At 45.8% G+C, this 27,314-nt stretch overlaps 1 protein-coding gene and 1 pseudogene across 1 annotated transcript in view; both read right to left on the reverse strand.

The window, feature by feature from the left end:
• Positions 1-27,004, reverse strand: part of FAM107B (family with sequence similarity 107 member B) — an 87,354-nt gene extending 60,350 nt beyond the window's left edge. The window contains exon 1 of the mRNA XM_077474267.1: positions 26,836-27,004. The gene's annotated coding sequence lies outside the window, so the exon portion shown is untranslated. The remainder of the gene's footprint in view (positions 1-26,835) is intronic.
• On the reverse strand, positions 3,411-3,519 carry LOC143964648 (U2 spliceosomal RNA; annotated as a pseudogene).
• Positions 27,005-27,314: the final 310 nt, after the last annotated feature.

Raw genomic sequence — 27,314 nt, forward strand, 5'->3', positions numbered from 1 at the left:
CACCGCTCCTACCCATTGAAATCAATGGGGCAGCGCGGCTATACCTCCGGCAAAGCACCGCTGCACCGGTGATTTGCGGGCGGTTTTTAACCCTTTTTCGGCCGATAGCAGCCTCATACCGCCGCAAAGACGGTAAAGCGGCGCTAAAAATAGCGCCGCTTTACCGCCAACGCCGCTCCCGCCCCAGTGTGAAAGGGGCCTAATGGTAAACAGGACAAATAGAGAGGCTGAATCTCCTTAACCACTTGCCTACTGGGCACTTAAACACCCTTCCTGCCCAGACCAATTTTCAGCTTTCGGTGCTCTCACACTTTGAATGACAATTACTCAGTCATGCAACACTGTACCCAAATGAATTTTTTGTACTTTTTTTCCCACAAATAGAGCTTTCTTTTGGTGGCATTTGATCACCTCTGGGATTTTTATTTTTTGCGCTATAAATGAAAAAAGACCGAAAATTTTGAAAAGAAAAACGCATATTTCTTTGTTTCTGTGACAAAATTATGCAAATTATTCATTTTTCGTCATAAATTTTGGCCACAATTTATACTGCTACATATCTTTGGTAAAAATAACTCAAATTAAAGGATATTATTTGGTCTTTGAGAAAGTTAGAGAGTCTACAAGCTGTGGTGCGAATCGCACAAAATTGATCATATCTGATGTACTGGTGGACTATCTCACTTCTTGCGACCCAGACAAGTCAGGAAAGTACAAATACCCCCCCAAATGACCCCTTTTTGGAAAGTAGACATTCCAAGGTATTTAGTAAGAGGCATGGTGAGCTTTTTGATGTTGTCATTTTTTCCCACAATTCTTTGCAAAATTAAGATTTTTTTTTTTTTTTTTTTTTTTTATTTATTTCCACAAAATTGTCATTGTAATAGGTTATTTCTCTCACGTGGCATGTGTATACCACAAATGACACCCCCAAAAAAATTCTGCTACTCCTCCTGAGTATTACAATACCACATGTGTGGGACTTTTTCACAGCCTGGCCACATAGAGAGGCCCAACATGCAGGGAGCGCCGTCACATGTTCTAGGAACATAAATTACACATCTAACTTGTTGACTACCTATTACACTTTTGAAGGCCCTGGAGCACCAGGACAATGACATGTGACACTGATGACAGATGGCACCGATACGTGGCACTGATGACACGTGACACTGACAACAGATGGCACGTGACACCGATACGTGGCACTGATGACAAATGGCACCGATACGTGGCACTGATGACAAATGGCACTGGGGACAAATGGCACTAACAGGTGGCACTGGGGGCAGGTGGCTCTGGGGAGGATGGCATTTTTATTTATTTTTTAACTTACGGCCGCTGCAGCCGTTCATCTCTCCCCTCTCACACTCTGTCTGTGTGAGGAGGGAGAGCGGCGCTGAGAGATGACCTCATATGTTTACATATGAGATCATCTCTCATTGGACACGCCGATCGCGCTGTAAACGGCTACTGTGATTGGCCGTTTAAAGCAATCTGTGACTTGCTGTGTCCGAGGGACACTGCCAGCACAGAACTTCCCCGATGCGTGCTCGTGGGAGCGCGCATTGCGGAAGTAAACAGGAGGCCGTTCAGGAACGGCCTCCCGGCAGTTAGCGTCCGCTCTGTGGCCGTCTTTCGGCTATAGGGCGGGCGCGAATCGGTTAATGGGGGCACAGACAGCAATAAACACCTCACAAGTGTTTTAATCCAGTGGTCATTAACCCTCTCCTCAGGACCCACTAACAGGCCAGGTTTGCAAGATAACTGAAATACATCACAGGTGATATCTTTTGCTGCTCAGTGATTGCAGTATTCTAGTCTGCATCTCCCCAAGGTAATACATAAAACCTGGCCTGTTAGTGGGCCCTGAGGACAGGGTTGATGACCACCATTTTAATCCATCCCATCTCGGTCCAATAAAAAAAAAAATAATTGCCATTAGTTATACTTAAAGCGGGAGTCCGCCGTTTTTTTTTTTTTTTTTTAAAAGCCAGCAGCTACAAATACTGCAGCTGCTGACTTTTAAAATAATGACACTTACCCGCCCAGCGCGCCCGCGATGTCGGCACCCTAAGCCGATCTCTCGATCGTCTCTCGGGTGCTGCCGCCGCCATCTTGGGTATGGGAATCAGGAAGTGGAGCCTTTCGGCTTCATTTCCCGGTTCCCTACTGCGCATGCGCGAGTCGCACTGCGCAATAAGGATGGTCCCCGCTGTCTCTGGGATCCGTGCGTTTCCCAGCAGGCAGCGGGGGACCTTCGGAAAGGGGCGTAGATTCTGCGGAAAGGGGCGTACCTTCTGCAGAATCTACGCCAGAAGTGGGTGCAGATACCTGAGGGTTCCAATGAGCGGAAGGTCCACTTTAGGGTGGACCTCCGCTTTAAAAGGCATTGTAAAGGTTTGTTTTAAAAATAAAATTAAAACCTGTCATACTTACCTTTTCTGTGTAAGTGTTTTGCACAGAGCGTCCCCCGATCCGCCTTTTCTGGGGTCCCCAGGGGCGCTCCTGGCACCTCCTCTTCATTGGGTGCCCCCATGAAAAGCCGCCTTCCATGGGGGCACCCGTGAGGGCACGCTCCCAAGTCTTACTGCTGCATCCATTGACAGGCTGTAGGACTCTGCCCCACCCCCTCTCTCCCGTGTCACTGGATTTGATTGGCTCCTGCTGCTATTAATCTTTCCAATGAAGACCCGAGACAACGGCTGGAGCTGCTGTGCTCGTCGTTGAATGATCAGGCTCCGGTAAGAAAAAGGGGGGCTCTGGGGGGGGCAACTGCAGCACAGAAGGTTTGTCACCTTAATGCATAGAATGCATTCTACGCATGAGGGTTTACAACTCCTTTAATTTAGCGTTAAAGTGACTGTAAATGATCAGCCAAAAGGCCCGACCCAAGAGGCAGGTGCTAAAAAAAGCATGCTATTGGTGCAGTGACTGTGGTGCCCAAAATCAAAGTGACACTCACTCACAGTGATTTTTAGGCACCCCTGGACTGCCACTCCAGGAGCACATACTCCAAAGGCTTTTAAGACCGCCCTGACCAACGGTCCAGACCACAGCAGCCCCCACCCCAGGCAGGAAGGCATGAAGTTCAGGGAGCTCTGTGAAAGCCCTTTGCCATCAGGCTCCACCGTCGCTCCCATCACTCCTACCCAATTACATTTGGGAAGTACTAACTGCTCCTCCCCTCCCAGAAAGGAGGAGCCAGTGCTCTTTCCCAAAAAAACTGTCTGGGGCTACAACTACCCCAATCCAGGCCAGAAGGCCAGGTACTCGACCCTCTGGGTCAGACCAATAGCAGCACCCATCCTCACGGCTCAGACTCAATCATGCATCGCCCCCCATATCCGTCGGGCAGGACGACGTGACCCCTACCAAAAACCGTCATTCCGGGTGCCAATTACGCTATTGGAGAGTGCTGACCAAACCCTCTCTATAGGGATGGAACAGCGCCTCCCCTTTGGCAACTGATCAGAACAGATACTACACTTGATCTTAGCCAAAAGGCAGGGACACCAGGTATTTCACACAAAGCAAGCAATACAAGGAGAGCAGGATACTTTTTATACAAGTACATGGTACAACAGGCACATATCAGCACTATGAAATGTTGGGGTGACACATTAAGTTTCAAGCGGATTAGGGAATCTTACATTATATAGCCTAGTTGTGAGACTGGTCCATAGAATTTACTTGACTATGTTAGTGCGATTGCAAACCTAAGCCAAGGAGTTTAAGGTCTTCTTCTATAATGTCCATAATAAAAAAATAAAAATAAAAAAGGGAAATTGGATGACAAGCTTTAGCCCCTGTACACATGGTCGGACATTCTGCCAACCAAATCCGTCGGATTTTGTCCGTTGGATTTTGCCTGTTGGATCTTGTCCGAAACTGCTGCATACACACGGTCGGACTAAGTTGTCGAAAAATCCGATCATTCAGAACGTGATGACGTTATTTCGTTACGATGGGATTAGCTTTGATGTAGGAATTTGATCTGAGCATGGGTGGCACTTGGTCCGATCAAAATTCTCTACACATGATCGGAGTATGTCCGATCGAACCAGTTGGTCGTAAAATATTTCCAACATGTTGGAAAATTGGGTCCGACGGATATTCGGACGGAATCAGTCCGATGCATACCACACACAGTCGGATTATCCGACAACACGGTCCGATAGGACACATTCCGACGGATTCTCCGACCGTGTGTACAAGGGCTTAGAATGGCTGTAACTATACTGTTGCATAGGGAACATATTTTTGTTTTACATGAATGTGGGGTCCTTGGCTCTTCTGTTTAAGACACACATTAAATCATAAATATTTTGGGTATACAAAACAGGTCTTAAAATATGTAGTTTGCCATATTTTACACAACAGTCTTGTGCAATAGCTCATCTGGCTGCAACAATATTTCCAACATGTGACATTGGTCAAATTCTTGAGCAAGCCATGTTTTCTTGTGAAAAAAAATAAAAATATCACAAGGTCCCATATCAAGCCATATACAAGTAAACAGCACAATCGTTTGCCATCTCATGTAGTTCCTAATGCCCCACTCTTGGTATCACTGGGATGAATGTTTCCCCGCCCTCAGCGTCACTGGAATGACTTGTTCCCTCGGCGTCACTGGGACGAATTGTTCACCCGCCCTCGGCGTCACTGGGGAGAATTATGCCCCAAGGGCTGGATAAAAGCAAGCAAAGGGCCATATCTGGCCCCTGGATCAGTTTCGAAGATCACAGTTATAAAGCATCTAAAGTAAACATATAAAAAGGTGGCCATGTGATAAAATAGAGGGCGTGTCTGAGTGCTGTGTTCAGGTAGGAGGAGAATTCCACTATAGCCTGTGTCCTCATGCTGTTATGGGAGGCGGATCATTCATGAATCAAGATGCAACATCCTACCCACTGTGGGTTTTTTAGTTACTAGCATGGAGAAGGAGGGAGGGACTGGGCTGTCATTTAGGATCTGTATACACACCCAAATGTGAGATGTCAATGCCATGTGACCTGAAAAGCTCAAACAGGAAATGTTCTGTCCAGCAATGGGGACCAAACTGAGCATGTACAACAGTACTACCCTCACCGTGTCTTATCTGGCCTTGCCAAGAGACCCTGCAGGTGGGGGAGGATCTGTCCACACAGGATCAAACAGTATTAACACAATACAGAGAATTAACCCCTTACATCCCACATTGAATATAACAAGCATGCTATTCTGCATATACTGACAGATTTTACTGTTGTGGGTTTAGTAACACTTTAAAGCGGAGGTCCACCCTAAAGTGGAGCTTCCGCTCATTGGAACACTCCCCCCCTCCGGCGCCACAATTGGCACCTTTCAGGGGGGAGGGGGGTGCAGGTACCTGTACAGTACAGGTATCTGCACCCACTTCCGGCGTAGATTCTGCAGAAGGTACGCCCCTTTCTGTAGAATCTACGCCCCTTTCCGAAGGTCCCCCGCTGCCTGCTGGGAAACACACGGATCCCAGAGACAGCAGGGACCATCCTTATTGCGCAGCGCGACTCGCGCATGCGCAGTAGGGAACCGGGAAATGAAGCCGAAAGGCTCCACTTCCTGATCCCCATACCCGAGAGACCATCGAGAGATCGGCTTCGGGTGCCGACATCGCGGGCGCGCTGGGTGGGTAAGTGTCCTTATTTTAAAAGTCAGCAGCTGCAGTATTTGTAGCTGCTGGCTTTAAAAAATAAAAATAAAAAAAACAAAAAAACAAAAAACGGCGGACTCCCGCTTTAAGTTCGATTTACGCTAAGTACTGCAGATCTGGTTGTACACAAGATCAAGCCACCCACTTATGCTCCATGACTGACAGCCTGATCTGCAACATAAATTTCACTGTGGGTGTTCCAGGTAGGTGTCAACTGCTCACATTGTAAGCAATAAAAAGGGAGTGGTTCTCAAAATGCTCACATTCCAAGGCTGGATTTACAAATCTCCACTCCTTCGCATTGTGTCGACACACTTTATGTCACTCTGGGTTTATTTACTAAATCTGGAGTGTGCAAAATGTGGTGCAGCTCTGCATAGAAACCAGCTTTCAGGTTTTATTGTCAAAGCTCAATTGAACAAGCTGACATTAGAAGCCGATTGGCTTTCCTGTGCACAGCTGCACCAGATTCTGAGTGCAACAGTTTTAGTAAATCTCCCTCATATTAACGTGTGTTGTATTTTTATTTTTTTTAAAACAGACATGTTTTGCTTACCTTTTCTGTGCAATGGTTTTGCACACATCAGCCCCGATCCTCCTCTTCTTGGGTCCCAAGCCCCGTGCCACTTTAGCAAGCCACTTGCTATGGGGGCAGTGGCGATTGCTTGCTCCGAAACCCCCTGTGTGTGTCTATAGATGCAGAGTGTAGCTCAACCCCGCCCTTCCCTGGCTGTGATTAACAGCAGAGGAAGTCAATGGCTCCCATTGCTATCCCTGAGCCAATGAGCAGGGAGAGAGCTGCTGCTCTTGTGCATATTGCTGAATCAAGATCTGACTGGTGAGTATAAGGAAGGGCGGTGGGAGGCGGAGGGAAGCTGCACTGCAGGCGTTTTTTTTACCTTAATGTATAGAATGCAATAAAGGTTAAAATGCTTCTGCCCTTGGAACCACTTTAAAAAGGTAGCCCACTTATTTTGGACAGACTGCCTTAACCAAGCAGACCATAGGTTAAGTTTCCTTATTGCAACACACCCTATCCCATAGATGCGATTCATTCCCTAAACCATATTAACAAGCCTAAACTGTAATTATTATATATTACTACTTAGAACTGAACGCCAGCCAAAAATACACACACACACACACACACACACACAGTAAAAATACAGTTCTGCTCCTACTTTTAAAGGGCAGAAGGTGAGACTTGCACTAGAAAAGGAAAGTGAAAGAAAAGCACAGCTTAAAGACAGCTGTGTAAATTACATGGGTATCACACTGCTGGATCTTATACTGCCAGGCGGCACGATTTAGATTTTCTAAGTCAATTTACTACGCAGAATGTGTTCCGCTCTGTCCTGCTATGTGTGGAATGGCATTCTTAAGACCAGCATTAAATATGGCTTGTGGTCAGGCTGATGGCCAGACACGAGCTGCTCTCCAGAGAACAAATCTCATTAAAATTTCTGATATATAGTATTTAAAAACAATATAATAATAAAAATGCATTAATAGTATAAATAAATGGCCTTTGGACCCCCAATATCAGAATACCCTATACTGGAAATTGTGGAGGTCTCCTGGGAAATGATGAAATGGACACATATGTTCAAAGGAAAAAAGTACTCATCTTTCAGTGATCCAACTTGAGCAATGTATAGAAACTCCACTTTACAGTATAGCTTACTCCTTGCACTACTTTTATGAATAAGCTTGATAATAGTAGTAGATCATAAATACTTCCTATAGGTTATACTAACATAACAGGCAGCCACACACTGAATATCATGAGGCTGGTTCTCAATCACAAGGCTGTGGCCCCTTATAGGCCGCAGCCTCCCTCCTTCTGGACCCTCAGCCAGCTGCATATCCCCAAACCTCCCACAGTGCTTTCCAGCTCCCAAAGAGCTCCCCAACCTCCTATAGTGGCCCTCAGTGCTCCACACAGCCCTATGTGCCCCAACCTTCCACCCAGCACCCTGCAGTGCCCCCTAGCTTGCTGCAAAGCCTCCAGCCCCCCCACTGCCAACAGTGTCCTCCAGCTCCCACAGGGTCCTTTGGTCGCCTACATTGCCCCTGCAAAGCTCCAAGCCTCCTGGAGATACCCCATCCCCAACAGTTGCTCCCAGCTCCCTCGTAAAACCTCACACTCTACAGGGTCACCAAGTCTGCTGCAGAGTCCTTTCACCCCCTCCAGAACCTCTACTCCCTTACAATGACACCCAACCCCATCCATAGCCTTCCAGCATTTCAATACCCATTTTGTATTCCCATACTATTGTCAGAGTATAAACTTTTCTGTTTTTATTTTTTTTATAATATTGGGGTGTATAATATTTTAGAAGAAATTACAGAGCCTTGGTCTCAATAAAGTTAAGAGCCACTATAAGTATAAAGTACAGACTGTCGTTTGTTAAAGAAAAGCTCTGCTGCTTGATAAGGGTACAGCATTCCCCAATCCATAACCAAGGCTAGCCATATACTGGTAAAAAAATCATTTTTGTACAGAAAATCTGAACAATCGTACATTAGGTGCATATGATAGTCACTTAACAGGTTTAATTACACAGCCTTTAAAAACTTTGTCCGATTTCCATGCCACTCGATCACATTTCACGTTTAGATTTTTCAGGATTGCTGACACTTTAAAACTAAATTTCAGGAATTCAGCCACGGCCTAAAATGTGTTGGCTTGCTATGGGTTAAGTCATGGGTGCTCAACCTGTGGCCCTTGAGCTGTTGCAGAACTACAAGTCCCATCATGCCTCTACCTTTGGGAATCATGCTTGTAATCGTCTGTTATGCCTCATGTCATCTACAAATTATGTGATTTGTAGTTACGCGACAGATGAAAAGCCACAGGTTGAGCACCCATGGGTTAAGTCCAACAAGGTTCATGCCACCTTGTGGACTTATCTCTTTTCTTTACAACTTACTGTTTTACCGACTGCAGGGAGTACAGCTATTACTATACCACCAGAGCTCTAACAAGAGAGATGCTGCAATCTCATACAGTAACACCTCTGCCCACCCCTCTTGGCTGCGCTTTCACAGAAGGCTTTGCATTTTGCGAGTAGGTTCACATAATACAAAGCTCTCTGATTGGACAGGAGAAGGGGAGGGGTGGGCACAGTGTCTGCATACGAGTCCGCAGAGAAAGGTAAACAATGCAGGGGACGATCGGAAAAGGTGCCCGAGATCGTCATATACCGGTTCGGCATTAAAGGGTTTGTAAAGGCAGAAGGTGCTTGTTTTTTTTTTTTTGTTTTTTTTAAAAGATTTAACAAAAAAAAGGGAGTATAGCCAAAGCTTCTTTGGCTGTACTTCTGTGTGTATGTGCACTCCTGTAGCCTATTTTCAGCAGAGAGGGGGCTGAAGTCCGTTCTCTGCTGACGTCACCAATGTCAGTCCAGGTACCGTGTCATCCCGACCAGAGTCAGCATCCACCAGGGGCCTGGACCAACACCCGGCTCAGCCTCTCAGCGGGCCACTCAGAGCCTGATCCGGCTGCCCCACCCTCGCCGCTCAGCACTCCAGTGAGCGGGGAGGGGACAGAGCAGAGAGCTGCTGACTTACAGTTTGCAGCTCTCTGCTCACGAAGCACTGAAAACCGAGCGATCGGCTGTGTTTGATTGCTTGGTTCTCAGTGTAGAGGCACCGGGGGACCGATGCTGCATCCACCTAGGTAAGTATGATGGAGGGGGGGAAAAATTTAAATAAAAAAACTTTTTTTTTTCTATTAATGCATTAAGTTAAAAAAAAATCCTTCTGTGTGCAGCAGCCCCCCCTCATACTTACCTGAAGCCCCTCTCTGTCCAGCGATGTCCACGAGTGACTCAACCATCTGAAATTCTCCCTCCTGATTGGCTGAGACACGGCAGCGGTGCCATTGGCTGCTGCTGCTGTAAATGAAAGTCAGCTAACCAATCAGGGGAGAGAGTGGGCAGGGCCGAGCTAGAGCTCCGTGTCTGAAAGGACACAAGGTTCTGCGACTCTGCTTGGTTGCCCCCATAGCAAGCTGCTTGCTGTGGGGGCACTCAACAGGAGGGAGGGGCCAGGAGCACAGAAGAGGGACCCGAGAATAGGAGGATCTGAGCTGCTCTGTGCAAAACCACTGCAACAGAGCAGGCAAGTATAAAAAAAAAAAAAAATCTATAAAAACAACAACGAGACTTTACAATCACTTTAAAAAAAAAAGTTGCTTAAAAAGTGGACCTGGAGAATGCAGATGACAAGAACTGACTAAAGCTAGAGACAGCCAGTAAACTCAATTTAAAAATGCAGCAATGGCAGACACAGTTGTTCGATCTCTTCAGGTTTGCTATTAAAACTAGACAGATAAATTTAGCTTAGACATACCGGTAATATGAATATCCAAATAAGCAACTGCTTAAAAACTCTGCCATCAGAGAAGTTAAATATTGCCTTATGCTGCAAGGATCAGGAGTACATTATACTGAACACAGCCAGAAGCAGAATAGATTTCGCAGCCCAGGATCAGATGTATAGGTATAGCAGCTATGGGTTAATCATTCACAACTTGCTGACATTTCATTTTTAAATTTTTCACGTCCCTAAGAAATGCATATAATAGTAAATTTGTGTTCATGGCCAATTTTTTACTACTTTTGTTGTGAACCTATTTTTTCTAGAAGAGATCACAATGGAAGTTAAAATGTGCAAAAACTGAATACGTAATCAGAAGATAAATAAAGCAGAGTAACAACATCTCCGTCTTCTAATACGATCAACATTAAAGTCCACAGTGGAAACAGTGCGCTCCATCTAGTCAACATCAGCTTACGGGAAGTTTCCACTGCAGTGTTGGCATTCTGGAGTCTGCACAAAGTGTGACTAGTACAACAGGCTGGAAAAGTTATTTAGTGCTACAAAAAAATAATATATATATATATATTCAAAAGAATAGATTAACAGCAACCCGCAAAACAGATTACCATACACCAACACTAACCAAGGTCAGAAAACCATTAGAACCAAAAGTCCCAGAATGCCCAGACATGCTTAGGCAAGGTATTAAAAAAAAAAAAAAAGATTTAATTTTGGACAGAATTTGGAATAATTAGAACCTCTCTGTGGTCTTTGTGTGTCTAAGTTGGGGTGGTATATAGGTCTTAGTCACCAGGGAAGTTGTGGCTTTGCATATACTTGTTAATTCAGTGATGCTACATCTATACCATCTAGCCATTTACAGTTCATGCGACTCCCTGCCAGAATCCTTTGTATCTATACACAATGCATGCAGCAAGGCGGCACTGCAGCCATACAGACAACTGGTGCCAGTGAATCCATTTTATCACATAAATTAGACTGTTCCTAGGGACAAGCCAGTCTGCAGGCCCTTATCTTTAGGCTTAACATTAGGACACTTACCTGTCCAGGAATCCAGCGGAGTCTTCACCCGAGCCGATTTTTCAATCGCCTCTTGGCTGCTGGCATGACCATCTCCACTAGGGGAAACTGGCACTGAAGCCTTTCGGCTCCACGCCAGACTTCCGCAGACTCTTCCTCCTGTTCCATGTCCATACCGAAGTAAGGCTTTCAGTTGGAGAGCTGGAGGAAGGGTCAAAGGACCCTAAGCCCAGTGATCTCAGCACTCACATTTTATAGACACTACTGACCTCTGAATGAACAAACAGCAGCTGCAGGGAAAAAACAAATATGGGTGTAACTTGGTACAAAAATGTTGAGTTAGCCTATAACCACTTTCAGACCAGCCACAGAACATATACAGCGGCAGGACAGCTCTACTGTGCAAAACTACGTACCTGTACATCATTTCATGCAGCAGCCAGTGCGCACCAATTGGCTAGAGGGGGAGCCAATCAGCGGGTCCGGCAGACGCAATGTCTGCCAGCCACCCGCGATCGCTCCCCAGAGAGGTAGAGCGGCAGTCTGCCGTAGTAAACAAGGCAGACCACCGTTCTGACATGGATGAACTCTGTTGATCTTGTGTTCCTGATAAGCAGGAACAGGGATCTCTGTGTTTATTCAGTGAGACCACCCCCCCACACAGTTTGAAAGCATCCCATAGGGACACACTTAACCCTTTAATCTCCCCTGGTTGTAAACGCCCCCCCACCGGTGTCATTAGTACAGTAACAGTGCATATTTTTAGCACTTATTACTGTAATAATGTCACTGGTTCCCAAAAAAAAAAAAAAAAAAAGTGTCAAAAGCATCAGTTAGGTGTCAGATTTGTCCACCGCAATGTTGCCGTCCTGCTAAAAAAAAAAAAAAAAAAAAAAAAAAAGATTTCTGCCATTACTAGTAAACAAAAAAAAATAACGAATAACTAAAAAGGCCCTAAAAATATCCCATAAATGTGTACACGCGATAACTTTTGTGCAAACCAATCAATATTGCAGTATTCTATTTAGCAGAATATATATTGGCCTAAATTGATGAAAAAAATTAAATTTTTTAAATATTTTTTTCTTGGACATGTTAAATAGCAGAAAATAAAAAAATAATTTAGTTTTTTCAAAATTGTCGGTCTTTTTTTTTGTTTCTAGCGCAAAAAAATAAAAACCGCAGGATGTGACCAATCACCAAAAGAAAGCAGTATTTGTGGGGGGAAAAAAAAGGAAATTTTTTATTTGGGTACAGTGCCGCATGACTGTGCAATTGTCAATTAAAGTAACGCAGTGCTGTATTGCAAAAAAAAATGGCCTGGTCATTAAGGGGGGTAAAACCTTCTGGAGCTGAAGTGGATAAAGACAAAAGCGTGAACACACCAAATATTAATTTGATTAAATTTTTTTTTTTTCAGTGTGTGCAATTTGTAGGTGGTTAATTGATAAATAAAAACGTCATTGTATTATTTTTTTTTCTCTCATTCATTACAAGCAAAGTTTGATTTTTCTTACAATAGTAATGTAGTAAAATTAATGTTTTCCACCTACATCTAGGACTTTAAATGATGTTCTGGGAAGGTCATTCATGTTCATCTCCCACTGTACAGAGCTGCACCTACAACAAATGGAGCTCAGCTGTTCGTCTAGCATTAGGAATAAAGAATGGCGACAGATGCATCAGAGGTTGCCCATCCCATTAAAGGACTCCAACGGAATGCGTATTGTTTACTTTTGTCAATAGTTTTATCAGACAAGGCAGAAAAACACACCTACGTACAAAACCAAACATACTAAACAAATTACAATTGCATAAACAAGCTTTAGTAGTATTTTTGTACTTTTTTTTATTTTGCACCCATCATTTTTTGCTTTGTTTTTGTAATCATCATCTCTCCTGTTGCAGTCGAGCTGTGGACACACACACACACACACACACACACACACACACACACACACACACACACTCTATGTGCACCCCTACGCACCTTCATTGTAGCGCACTGTGCTGGAGAACACCGCGCACGCACATTTATGGTTTATTGCGATGCATTAGGCAGTCCATTCATATGGATAGGCTGCCGTAACGCAGCGCTCATTATTAACATGTGACGTATATTGTTAGCACTGATCATTATATTAGTGTCACTGGTGAGGTCACTGGCAGTTAGTTCCCACCCAGAGCAGGAGTGCCCCAAAGCTCTGTTCTATCAGCGGATGGATTGGGGGACAGAAAAAGAAGGGGAGGATCAGAGAAGACAGGATCAAACAGCCTTTTTAAACAATGCAGAGGATTAACCCCTTAGGTTCCACATCAAGTACAACAAGCATGCTTTACTGCATATAGACACTGTTTTTACTGTTCTGGGTTTAGTAACACTGTAATGCTCATTCGCTAAATATGCCTAGCTTTAGCGTTTACACGTGTTTAGGTGCACAATGGCAATGAGGTTTATGTCTGCCTCTAAACTCCTGCAGACCGCTATGTGCGCGTGGACACATAGGCGAATATCCAGGGACGTCTAGAGCAGTGTTTCTCAACTCCAGTCCTCAAGGTGCCCCAACAGGTCATGTTTTCAGGATTTCCATTATTTTGCACAGGTGATTTGATCAGTTTCACTGCCTTAGTGATTTCCACAGCCAATTCATGTGAGGGAAATCCTGAAAACATGACCTGGTGGGGCGCCTGGAGGACTGGAGTTGAGAAACACTGGTCTAGAGGTAGGACAAAAAGAAAATGGCAGATGCCCCTAAAAGCAGCATTAAAAACCCTTATAGAAGAAAAACATGCAAGAGGTCTACTGTATGAAGGAGCCGGAGTGCAAGTGGCCCACTGATCTGAGCAATCCAGCTTGAACCGTATAACCAGCACCCAATTGGGCTACTCATTTATGTCTAGAACCGTAAACGTATTTACTTACCTGATCGTCTGCACACTCTCCCCCTTCCCTCCGCCGGGCTGACAGCACATTTCAATGTTCCGGAGGTGGACTGTTGCTTTGCATCCTCACGTCCAGTGCAGAGCTTTGGGCCCGGCATCAGTCTTAAAGGGGCTGTAAACCTTTGCCATTTTACCCCTTAAATGCATTATGGTAAAAAACATTTTTCAATGCAGAAGCACCCCCAAGCCCCCCTTATACTTACCTGAGCCTCGAAATTTATGCGAAGGGAATGAGCACACCAGCTCCGGGTGGTGTCTCATGTCCCGATTGAACAGATTGATAGCAGTGTAGGGGGGCGGGGCCCAAGTCATACAATCGGCGGCTATGGACGTCGAATGCTGGACTCGGGAGCACGCGCGTGCAAGGTTACGCCCCTCTGGGAAGCGCTTCCCCTAGGGGGTTATCTGATACGGGGGAGGAGCTGCGAGAGCCACCGGGGGAACCCAGAAGAGGATGTTTGGGGCCACTCTGTGCAAAACAAGCTGCACAGTGGAGGTAATTAAAAGATATGTTTGTTATTTTAATTAAAAATAAAAACACTGAACCTTTACAATCACTTTAATGACAACAGAGGAGCTTAGACCACCAGCGTGTAGGGGAGAAGAGGCTGCCAGGACCAGTCTAGCAGTGTGGGGGAGCCTGCAGGAGCGGAGGATCAGGTAAGTAAAGCTGCTTTACCAAATTCCCTAAGGTAGTTAACCCTTGTAGTGCAGCTGCAGCCCCACTGCACAGGAGAAAGTTTAGTTTTCCTGGAATTCAGCTTTGATAAGAGCATTCCTACTATTGCCTAATCTGTTCGCCTTTAGGCCAGCGCTGAAAAAAACTCAGAGAAAACTAGGTTCCCTCCACTTAAAAAAAACTCAACTCTTCACCTTTCTCCATCAATGCATCCCTTATTAACTTTTGTATCACTTGCCCCTCCCATTTAGAATGTAAGCTCTCATGAGCAAGACCCTCCTGTCCTAGGTCTACTGAATTGTTTAACTGTACGGTGTCCATTTCGTAAATGCTGTATAAATGTTGGAAAATATGAATACTGTATGATAATAAGACTATGGTGCTGTAAAGAGTATTCATGGATACAGAATCAATATACCAATTCAGGAACCTCCCGTTCACAAGACAGTTACAGAGACTAAAGCTGGTTTCACAGAGGCGATCCAATTGGGTCTGCCTGTCCATTTTTCAAGTGAACCTGATTGGACCATTCATTGTTGGATAAGGAGCAGTGGATGTCAGCAGACACGTGTCCATTGACACCCGCCAGTATCTGATCCGATCCGGTCCCTCAAAAACAGATGGTTGGGGGTTCAGATTGGATGACAGTCGAATGGAAAATGGACCAGTGGTCCGTTTCCATAGTACCGCCCCATAGAGGACTGTGGGGCCGTGTCCGGACCCGTCAACCGCCTGCTCAGAGAGACCCCCCGCTGAGCAGGTGAATGTGCTTTGCAGAGTCCACCCTGAGTGAAAGGGGCCTTTGGCAGTTTTGCATTTAAAAAAAGTCCCTAACCCTTTCCAAAAATGCAGAGGCACAAAAATGCATTCATGAGAACGTGTTCCACAGGAACCTATGTTAGAGAAAAAATGTCCTGCGTTTCTGTAAAAAGCATGAAAAATAAAAATAAAAAACTAAATTTGTGTGAATGGAGCCTTAGAAAAATGTATATTAGTGCCTTTTCCCACTGATGCGCTTTTGTCGCCCTGAAACGCAAGTTTCCAGCGGGAAACATCGAGGCTTTTCGCATTGCTGAGCTACATTTGCGCTGTGGTTTGAAAAGTCCTGCCTGCTGTATCTTTGGTGCGCTTTTGTTGGTTAAAGTTAGAGTAAATTCACCATTGTACACTTCTTCCAGCTCCCCTATGCACCAAAATAGCAATGAATCAGTGATCACCCTTCTCACATGGCTACACAATCAGACTGCATAGCGTATGGCCATCTTTATACAAGTACATAAGAAAGAGTGGACAGAAACACTCAGCTGTCAAATCCCATTCACAACTCTGCATAGTGGGAACTCGCATTTCCACATGCGTTTTTTTAGCGGGGGGGGGGGGGGGGCGTTTTGAAGCATTTTCACTCATCGCGCGTAGGGCAGCCCATCCACCTGAAGTTGAATAGGAATTTCACTCACCCGTCAGCCATTGAGAATTTAACTTGATGACCCCCACGTTGAGCTGAAGACCCTAATGTCTGGCTGTTTGCGTTTCTTTATGACCCAACATGCTAGCTAGCTAATGAGATTCATACAATCGTCTCTTCCTTCTCCTAGCCTGTAACCCTACATCAATCTCTCACGTGTTATGTGAACTAGACGGGGTCTAACCTTTTCCAAGAGAATGTCAAAAAGGTGGCAATTGACATGCGTGTAAAATTTAAAAATTTCTACATACATATTAGAAAAGTATCCTGTGGAAATGCATTGAGCCATCAATGGGTAGCGACGAAGTCTGGTCCTCTCACGCAATTTTCTACATCTTTGGAGCTTCAGCAAAAGCAATATCAGGAGCATTGCCTCACACATGCTCATCATGGGATCCATATTAACAAACCAACCAAAAAAATAACAGCTAGCTACAAGCACACTACTTTCTCAGCTGCTACTCACACTGTTCTCTCACAGAATGGCTGAAATAGTTCACAAATACTTGTTTCTAGTGCTTTCTAATCATTTGGGAGGTTCTCCTGAGGTTATCTTTAGTAAACGCTCTTGAACGCAAGTGCAGCTTGTAAACGCTGCTAAACACGCGTTTTTAAACGTGGATTACTAGCTGTGATGTTACAGCGTTCAGGAGAGGTTGAGAAACGTCCCGCGTACAAGAAGTGAGAATGGTGATCACTGATTGACTTCATTTCATTTAAAAACCGTGCACCTGGGAGTGGGAGGGTGGATGATGCAGGGTGTGTACTAATGAGGTCAGCTGGTCAACTCCTTCCTATGTCATGATCTACAGTCTGTAAGGAAAGAGACATTACAAATGGAAACGTCTGGAAACGTGGATTAGGACAAGAAAAGTAAGCAACTATAGATTTAATGGAAAGCTTTTTTTTTTTTTTTTTTTTTTAAATATCAAAAGGTACATGAATGCTATACTGGTGCATAGGGGAGCTGGAATTTAGGGACAAAAAAGGTACAAAAGGTGAACTTACCCTTTAAGGAGTGGTATCCTTGACCAATCCTTGTGTGCACATGATCGCAACTAACCTGCACCGCTTGTTATAAAACAAGGGGGGGAAAGGAGAGGTTTGGGAGCTCACAGACCTTATTAGAAAAGGAGGAGATATGATTTAATGAACAATAGATTACAGGGCTATTAGGTAGTGGATGTGTATGGATTGCTGTTGGAGAATAAGGCTGTCTTTCAAAGTCACTTTAAGGCCTCATGCACACGAGACGCAGATGAAACCTCTGTTAAAAAAAAGCTGAAACGCGCGTTTAGAAACGCGCGTTTTGCCGCGTTTGCATGTCGCGTTTAGACGCGTTTAGACGCGTTTAGACGCGTTTGCGTTTAGACGCGTTTATAAAGATAACATCATGTAGACCCTCCCCAAGCTCTCAAAGCGTTTTTTTTAACTATTTCTGCTATTTTGATCAGAGTGAGCAGCAGCAGCATAGAGAGCAGTTGTACACTTGCATTTGCCGTGTCACTTGCCACGTCACTTGCCACAAGTTGGGGATTGTCCACTTGCCACATCACCTGCCACGTCACCTGCCACAAATTGTGGATTGTCCACTTGCCACGTCACTTGCCACATCACCTGCCACGTCACTTGCCACGAGATGTGGATTGTCCACTTTCCACGTCATCTGCCATGCCACCTGCCACAAGCTGTGGATTGTCCACTTGCCATGTCACCAGCCACATCACCTGCCACAAGTTGTGGATTGTCTACTTGCCGCGTCACTTGCCACATCACCTGCCACGTCACTTGCCACGTCACCTGCCACAAGTTGTGGATTGTTCACTTGCCACGTCACTTGCCACGTCACCTGCCACAAGTTGTGGATTGTTCACTTGCCACGTCACCTGCCACGTCACCTGCCACAAGTTGTGGATTGTCCACTTGCCACGTCACTTGCCACAAGCTGTGGATTGTCCACTTGCCACGTCACCTGCCACATCACTTGCCACGTCACCTGCCACAAGTTTTGGATTGTCCACTTGCCACGTCACTTGCCACGTCAGCTGCCACGTCACTTGCCATGAGATGTGGATTGTCCACTTTCCACGTCATCTGCCATGCCACCTGCCACAAGCTGTGGATTGTCCACTTGACACGTCACCAGCCACATCACCTGCCACAAGTTGTGGATTGTCCACTTGCCACGTGACTTGCCACATCACCTGCCACGTCACTTGCCACATCACCTGCCACAAGTTGTGGATTGTCTACTTGCCGCGTCACTTGCCACTTCACCTGCCACGTCACTTGCCACGTCACCTGCCACAAGTTGTGGATTGTTCACTTGCCACGTCACCTGCCACGTCACCTGCCACAAGTTGTGGATTGTCCACTTGCCACGTCACTTGCCACAAGCTGTGGATTGTCCACTTGCCACATCACTTGCCACGTCACCTGCCACGTCACTTGCCACGTCACCTGCCACAAGTTTTGGATTGTCCACTTGCCACGTCAGCTGCCACGTCACTTGCCACATCACCTGCCACGTCACCTGCCACAAGTTGTGGATTGTCCACTTGCCACGTCACTTGCCACATCACCTGCCACGTCACTTGCCACGAGATGTGGATTGTCCACTTGCCATGTCACTTGCCACGTCACCTGCCACGTCACTTGCCACGTCAGCTGCCACGTCACTTGCCACAAGATGTGGATTGTCCACTTGTCACATCACCTGCCACATCACTTGCCACATCACCTGCCACAAGTTGTGGATTGTCCACTTGCCACATCACCTGCCACGTCACCTGCCACAAATTGTGGATTGTCCACTTGCCACGTCATTTGCCACATCACCTGCCACGTCACTTGCCACGAGATGTGGATTGTCCACTTTCCACGTCATCTGCCATGCCACCTGCCACAAGCTGTGGATTGTCCACTTGCCACGTCACCAGCCACATCACCTGCCACAAGTTGTGGATTGTCTACTTGCCGCGTTACTTGCCACATCACCTGCCACGTCACTTGCCACGTCACCTGCCACAAGTTGTGGATTGTTCACTTGCCACGTCACCTGCCACAAGTTGTGGATTGTCTACTTGCCGCGTCACTTGCCACATCACCTGCCACGTCACTTGCCACGTCACCTGCCACAAGTTGTGGATTGTTCACTTGCCACGTCACCTGCCACGTCACCTGCCACAAGTTGTGGATTGTCCACTTGCCACGTCACTTGCCACAAGCTGTGGATTGTCCACTTGCCACATCACTTGCCACGTCACCTGCCACGTCACCTGCCACGTCACCTGCCACAAGTTTTGGATTGTCCACTTGCCACGTCAGCTGCCACGTCACTTGCCACGAGATGTGGATTGTCCACTTTCCACGTCATCTGCCATGCCACCTGCCACAAGCTGTGGATTGTCCACTTGACACGTCACCAGCCACATCACCTGCCACAAGTTGTGGATTGTCCACTTGCCACGTGACTTGCCACATCACCTGCCACGTCACTTGCCACAAGTTGTGGATTGTCTACTTGCCGCTTCACCTGCCACGTCACTTGCCACGTCACCTGCCACAAGTTGTGGATTGTTCACTTGCCACGTCACCTGCCACGTCACCTGCCACAAGTTGTGGATTGTCCACTTGCCACGTCACTTGCCACAAGCTGTGGATTGTCCACTTGCCACATCACTTGCCACGTCACCTGCCACGTCACTTGCCACGTCACCTGCCACAAGTTTTGGATTGTCCACTTGCCACGTCAGCTGCCACGTCACTTGCCACATCACCTGCCACGTCACCTGCCACAAGTTGTGGATTGTCCACTTGCCACGTCACTTTCCACATCACCTGCCACGTCACTTGCCACGAGATGTGGATTGTCCACTTGCCATGTCACTTGCCACGTCACCTGCCACGTCACTTGCCACGTCAGCTGCCACGTCACTTGCCACAAGATGTGGATTGTCCACTTGTCACATCACCTGCCACATCACTTGCCACATCACCTGCCACAAGTTGTGGATTGTCCACTTGCCACGTCACTTGCCACATCACCTGCCACGTCACTTGCCACAAGATGTGGATTGTCCACTTTCCACGTCACCTGCCATGCCATCTGCCACAAGTTGTGGATTGTCCACTTACCACGTCACCAGCCACATCACCTGCCACAAGTTGTGGATTGTCCACTTGCCACACCACTTTCCACGTCACCTGCCACGTCACCTGCCACAAGATGTGGATTGTCCACTTGCCACGTCACCAGCCACATCACCTGCCACAAGTTGTGGATTGTCCACTTGCCACGTCCCTTGCCACGTCCCCTGCCACGTCACCTGCCACAAGTGGATTGTCCACTTGCCACATCACTTGCCACATCACCTGCCACAAGTTGTGGATTGTCCACTTGCCACGTCACCTGACACAAGTTGTGGATTGTCCACTCGCCACGTCACTTGCCACATCCCCTGCCACAAGTGGATTGTCCACTTGCCACATCACTTGCCCCATCACCTGCCACAAGTTGTGGATTGTCCACTTGCCACGTCACCTGACACAAGTTGTGGATTGTCCACTCGCCACGTCACTTGCCACATCACCTTCCACAAGTGGATTGTCCACTTGCCACGTCACTTGCCACGTCCCCTGCCACAAGTGGATTGTCCACTTGCCACGTCACTTGCCACGTCACTTGCCACGTCACCTGCCACAAGTTATGGATTGTCCACTTGCCACGTCACATGCCAGTCACCTGCCACAAGTTGTTGATTTTCCACTTGCCACGTCACCTGCCAAGTCACTTGCCGCGTCACCTGCCAGGTCACTTGCCACGTCACCTGCCACAAGTTGTCTATTGTCCACTTTCCACGTCACTTGCCACTTCACCTGCCACGTCACTTGCCACAAGTTGTGGATTGTCCACTTGCCACATCACTTGCCACCTGCCATGTCACTTGCCACAAGTTGTGGATTGTCCACTTGCCACGTCACTTGCCACAAGTTGTGGATTGTCCACTTGCAATTGCAATTGTTTAAAATATTTTTCTAATGGTTTTTCATCATTTGCAATCATTTTTGAGATTTTTAATGTAAAAAAAAAGGTCACCTTTAAAAACGCATATAAACGCAAACGCGGCTAAACGCGGTAGCGGCGTTTTGCCGCGTTTTACCGCGTTTTGCCGCGTTTTGCGTCTGAAACGCAGAAATTTTTGTTTCTGAACGCATTTTTTTGCTTCTGGAAAAACGAGATTAAACGCAACTGCATATAAACGGAAAAAAACGAGACTGTGTGCATGGACACATAGGATAACATTGAATGAGTTCAGGTGCAGTTGAAAAAACTGTCCAACTGCATCTGAACGCGCGTTTAACTGCGTCTCGTGTGCATGAGGCTTTAGACTTACATAAAAATGTAGTCTTCTAGGAAGTGTTTTTTTTTTTTTTTTCTTTTATGTCTGGCTGGTCCCTGCTTCCCTGTTTGTGGGTGTATCCTTTAGCTTGCCAGCTGGGGCTGGGTGCATCCATTCAAAACACACTGGGGTTGATTTAATAACCTGAAGAGCGCAAAATCTGGTGTAACTTTCCATAGAGACCAATCAGCTTCTATTTTTTTTTTTTGTCAAAGCTTAAAGAGGACGTAAACCCTGATGAGTTTACTTCCTCTTTGATTCCCTGCAAAGGTAAAGCATAATGGACTACTATGCATCGCATAGTAGTCCATTATGTGTCACTTACCTGACACAAGAGCCAGCGAAGTCACCGCTGTCCCCTGCAGTCTGGAGCATCCATCTTCTCGGTGGGTCTCGCTGCTCAGCTGCTGTCATTCGGCGAAGCCGTCTTTCAAGCACACGGGAGCCGGCACTTGCGGCATATCGCCGTTGACAGCGGCGCGCTCAGTGCGCCTGCGCGACGCTGTCTATGGCGCATGCGCTGTAGACAGCGGCACCTGTCTTTCGGCAAATACCTCCTAAATCGTGTAGGTTTAGGAGATATTTCTTGGACCTACAGGTAAGCCTTAATCTAGGCTTACCTGTAGGTCAAAGTTGGTTGTAAGGTTTTACAACCACTTTAAGGCTCCATGCACACTGAAGCTGATAAACTGCAGTTTATTGGAGTTTGGGCGTTTTTTGTAAAAGCCCATAAACTCCACTCTATGTTAGCCTATGTGTCCATGCACACATGGACGTTTTTCAGCTTTAATGAGCAGTGGAGTTTATGGGCTTTTTTCTGAACGCCAGAAATTCGCGTTCAAAGTGCCGTTTTTCAGCGGCAAAAAACGACAAACGCTCATTAACGCTCATTAACGCTCGTTCATTAGTGTTCGGCATTCTTTTTTTCAATGCATTGTGGGATTTTTGGAGTGTCCTCTGTGTATTTTTATAAAAAACGCCCATTAACGCTAACGCTGTAAAACGCTCATTAACGCTCATTAACGCTAGTATAAAACGCTGTTAAAAGCAGGTTTTTCAACCAGTGTTTTCTGCCAGCAATCTGGCGTCCAGAAATAGCTTTTTTGAGCTTCAGTGTGCATGGAGCCTAAAAGTGGAGTTCCAGCAAGTAGCTAATCGAAAAATAAATAAATAAATAAAAAAAATCAACCTCATTGTGCCCAGCAAGCCACACCCCTTTTATAGGCTGCCAATGAGCAGCTCCCCTCTAGCCCAAAAAGATAAACAAACGGCGCCCCACAATGTCCTGGACTCTGCACCCATTTGCGTCTACATCTGTTTACATTATTCATTTCAGGCATTTAACCTTGACAATTTATATATTGTGCATTCACAGGAGGACCTGCCCTCAAGGAGCTTACAATCTAAGATCCCTATCTCACATGTATACATACACATACCAGGACCAGTTTAGACAGGAGTCAATTAACCTACTAGCATGTCTTTGGAGTACGGAAGGAAACCAGAGCACCAGGGGAAAAAAAACAACAAAAAAAACAAACACGGAAAACATGCAAACTCCATGCAGATAGTGTCCTGAGTGGTAAAGCCACAGCTAAAGTGAATGACCCCAACCCAGATAGATTCCTAGTCTGAAGGATATCATTGAGAAATCATTACCTGCATTTATATGCGTTCGGGAATATTCTCTAAAGGCAAATGAATGCACGTGATCGCGGCCCAAGTCATAACCAGATAGTCCAAAATGAGGACACGGAAATAGAACAAGCCCTGGAACGAATGAACTCACCAAACAGGTCTGCAGAGGGTGTACGATGGTGTATAGTGCTGCAGATCAGATTGATTATTTAATGGAATGAGGTTCTTTATTACTATTCTTAGATTATGCTTTTAAGATGATTCAGTATACCATGGGGTGGACTATAATGTGCTTCCGTCATCAAATATAGCTGAGTAATGCTATGCTGCCCACAAAACAGATTAAAATTACAGAACTCACACAATGCCAACTCCAAAAAAATAGGAGTATACAATTAAGGAAAACCTAAATCAAATATGTCACAAAATCTAAACAAAATAAAAAAGGAAGAGAACAGATTGGCTACAAATAGTGAGCCGTGTTTACATTACTGCACATGGCCTACCATGGGAAAGCCTGAGAGCCCCAGACACAGCAACATAATCAGCATGCAGCATGGCTCAGCCACACTCAGGGGCCTATTCACACCACCCCCTATTTAGCAGTGGTTTTCACTGGAATCATTACTACTGGTTCAGCCTATTTAAAAAATAAAAAAAAAATCCCTGGGCAATATTAGAATTTTCCAGTTTTCCACTAAAAGGGAACTAAAGCCTTCTGCTGCTTTTATCACATAAAAAATAAATAAAACATAAAATTAAAAAAAAAGTGATTTCCATTGCTCTAATGTTTTATGTAAAAAAAAAAAAAAAAAAAAAGAATGTATATGCGCACACACACACACACATACATTATATATATATATATATATATATATAAATAATAAACACACACACACACGGACCATGGTCAGTGGAAGCAGAAAATGCCCTGGCATCAGAGAGAGTTCCTATGATGGTCCCATCTTTGGTATTGGGGGAAATATTAGAGCCCCATCGCCGGTGCCGGCATGGAGGTACAGCGGCCCATCACCGGTGCCGAAATGATTGCCCCATTGTTGATGTCAGTGGAAGGAATAGTGCCCCAAGGGCCAGATAAGGGTATGCAAAGAGCCGCTTTCAGCCCCCAGGTCGTAGTTTGGAAACCACTGTATTATACTTTTAGCAATTATTTAGCAATATTTTCCATTATTGATAAAATAAGAATATAAAAACTACTAATAGTATATGATTACACCATTAGTAATTTAAATATTAACTTGATTAAAATGTATAAATTATTAATAGTATTTTATGAAAAAACATACTATTATGTCTAATTATAATAAATGTAATTAGAATTAGTATATTATGGATAATAATAAATAGTTTTTTAATGAAAATGTGTTCTATTCATAATTTAATATTATTAATTTAATTCATTTTACATTAGCTATGACAACTTCAAATTTCCTAGAAATAATTTAATTACTTAATTCAAAATAAGACTTCTGCCTTTTTTTTTTTTTTTGAATTTCGCCTTTCAGTCTGGACAATTGTTGAAGTTCTTTTTTTCCACAATAGAATAGCAACTGGTAGAGCTGTCACAATGTGTGCGGTCACTTAACTGTCACACCATTTCCTATATGGTAACACATTACCGTTAGTCATCAGAACAATGGCTGCATGGGATTTACTGTGCATCATCCACAAATAACTGCAAATACTGTACAGACAATAAAGCAGACCCAGGGGGGATCATTTGTGAGTCTTTAGCAATGGCTCAGAATCCACCTCCCTAAACCCCTGGAGTGATCAGAAGGTGGCCCAGATGGCACAATCCCTCCTGATAAGATCTACACATCACAAAGTTCCCCAGAATGACACAACTGTACACAAGTCACCATGTGCAGAATACCACATCACACACAATGCGCTCCCCCTCTATCTATCTATTGGGGGGGGGGGGGGATTGCACTGATCTATAGGAACGGGGGGTGAAATCACACTGATCTATAGGAAGGGGGGGGGGGGTGAAATCACACTGATCTATAGGAAGGGGGGGGTGAAATCACACTGATCTATAGGAAGGGGGGGGGGGTGAAATCACACTGATCTATAGGAAGGGGGGGGGGGTGAAATCACACTGATCTATAGGAAGGGGGGGGGGGGGTGAAATCACACTGATCTATAGGAAGGGGGGGGGGGGTGAAATCACACTGATCTATAGGAAGGGGGGGTGAAATCACACTGATCTATAGGAAGGGGGGGGTGAAATCACACTGATCTATAGGAAGGGGGGGGGGTGAAATCACACTGATCTATAGGAAGGGGGGGGGGGGTGAAATCACACTGATCTATAGGAAGGGGGGGGGGTGAAATCACACTGATCTATAGAAAGGGGGGGGGGGTGAAATCACACTGATCTATAGGAAGGGGGGGGGTGAAATCACACTGATCTATAGGAAGGGGGGGTGAAATCACACTGATCTATAGGAAGGGGGGGGTGAAATCACACTGATCTATAGGAAGGGGGGGGTGAAATCACACTGATCTATAGGAAGGGGGGGTGAAATCACACTGATCTATAGGAAGGGGGGGTGAAATCACACTGATCTATAGGAAGGGGGGGGGGGTGAAATCACACTGATCTATAGGAAGGGGGGGGGGTGAAATCACACTGATCTATAGGAAGGGGGGGGGTGAAATCACACTGATCTATAGGAAGGGGGGGGGGGTGAAATCACACTGATCTATAGGAAGGGGGGGGTGAAATCACACTGATCTATAGGAAGGGGGGGGGGTGAAATCACACTGATCTATAGGAAGGGGGGGGGGTGAAATCACACTGATCTATAGGAAGGGGGGGGTGAAATCACACTGATCTATAGGAAGGGGGGGTGAAATCACACTGATCTATAGGAAAGGGGGGGTGAAATCACACTGATCTATAGGAAGGGGGGGGGGTGAAATCACACTGATCTATAGGAAGGGGGGGGGTGAAATCACACTGATCTATAGGAAGGGGGGGTGAAATCACACTGATCTATAGGAAGGGGGGGTGAAATCACACTGATCTATAGGAAGGGGGGGGGGTGAAATCACACTGATCTATAGGAAGGGGGGGTGAAATCACACTGATCTATAGGAAGGGGGGGGGTGAAATCACACTGATCTATAGGAAGGGGGGGGGGGGTGAAATCACACTGATCTATAGGAAAGGGGGGGGTGAAATCACACTGATCTATAGGAAAGGGGGGGGTGAAATCACACTGATCTATAGGAAAGGGGGGGTGAAATCACACTGATCTATAGGAAGGGGGGGGGATCACACTGATCTATAGGGGGAAGGGGGGGAATCACACTGATCTATAGGGGGTAAAGGGGGGGTATCACACTGATCTAGGGGGGGTATCACACTGATCTATAGGGGGGGGGAATCACACTGACAATGCACACTCATTGTTTCCTTTAGCACTGATCCTCAATCAAAACATAGCAAAGAGCAGAAAAGTGCAATACTCCTAATACATCCCCTCCTTGAAGAGAAATCAATGATCCCAGGCAATACACAAAGAGGCTTGTCCTTTAGCTGATGTCTTGATGAATGATGAACTTGCTGAGCATATTGCTAAGCATGGTATGGAGAGGATGTGACATGTGCTGTGAAAGTTGCAGCCAGACATACCTTGCCTGCAGCCAGCGCCCTTCCCCTGGAGGTCTGTATTCCTTAGTCCAGTGTCAGTATGGAGGGAGGCTCGGTGTTGGGGCTGCACCCTGGGGTGTCTGCTGTGCCTGGACAGCTCTCAGCCCCTTTCCACCTCTCACTAACCTCTTACAGCTCACACTGGAGAGGGGAGGAGAGGGAAGTTCTGGCCCACACCAAGCCCCGCCTCCCATCATCACACAGGCGGCTTGTAGTGGTTCCCATGCTCTGCCTGTTTTGTTTGTTGAGATGGACTGGAAGTAATTTAGTTCCCCTGTAATCTGTACACACACAGACACACAAACACACACTGCTTTCATCTGATCAGAGCCTGGGAGAGACATGCTGTGCCTCTGTCACAATCCAAGGGCTGACAAATGTTACTTTTCTTCATGGGAATTTGTATCCAGATTCCATTAAGGGCACAGGACAGAAATAAAACGCTGCGTTTAGGCATACAA

This window comes from Lithobates pipiens, unplaced genomic scaffold (genome assembly GCF_037356315.1).
Source record: "Lithobates pipiens isolate NorthernLeopardFrog02 unplaced genomic scaffold, aLitPip1_a1.2 Scaffold_8, whole genome shotgun sequence".
Lineage (NCBI taxonomy): Eukaryota > Metazoa > Chordata > Amphibia > Anura > Ranidae > Lithobates > Lithobates pipiens.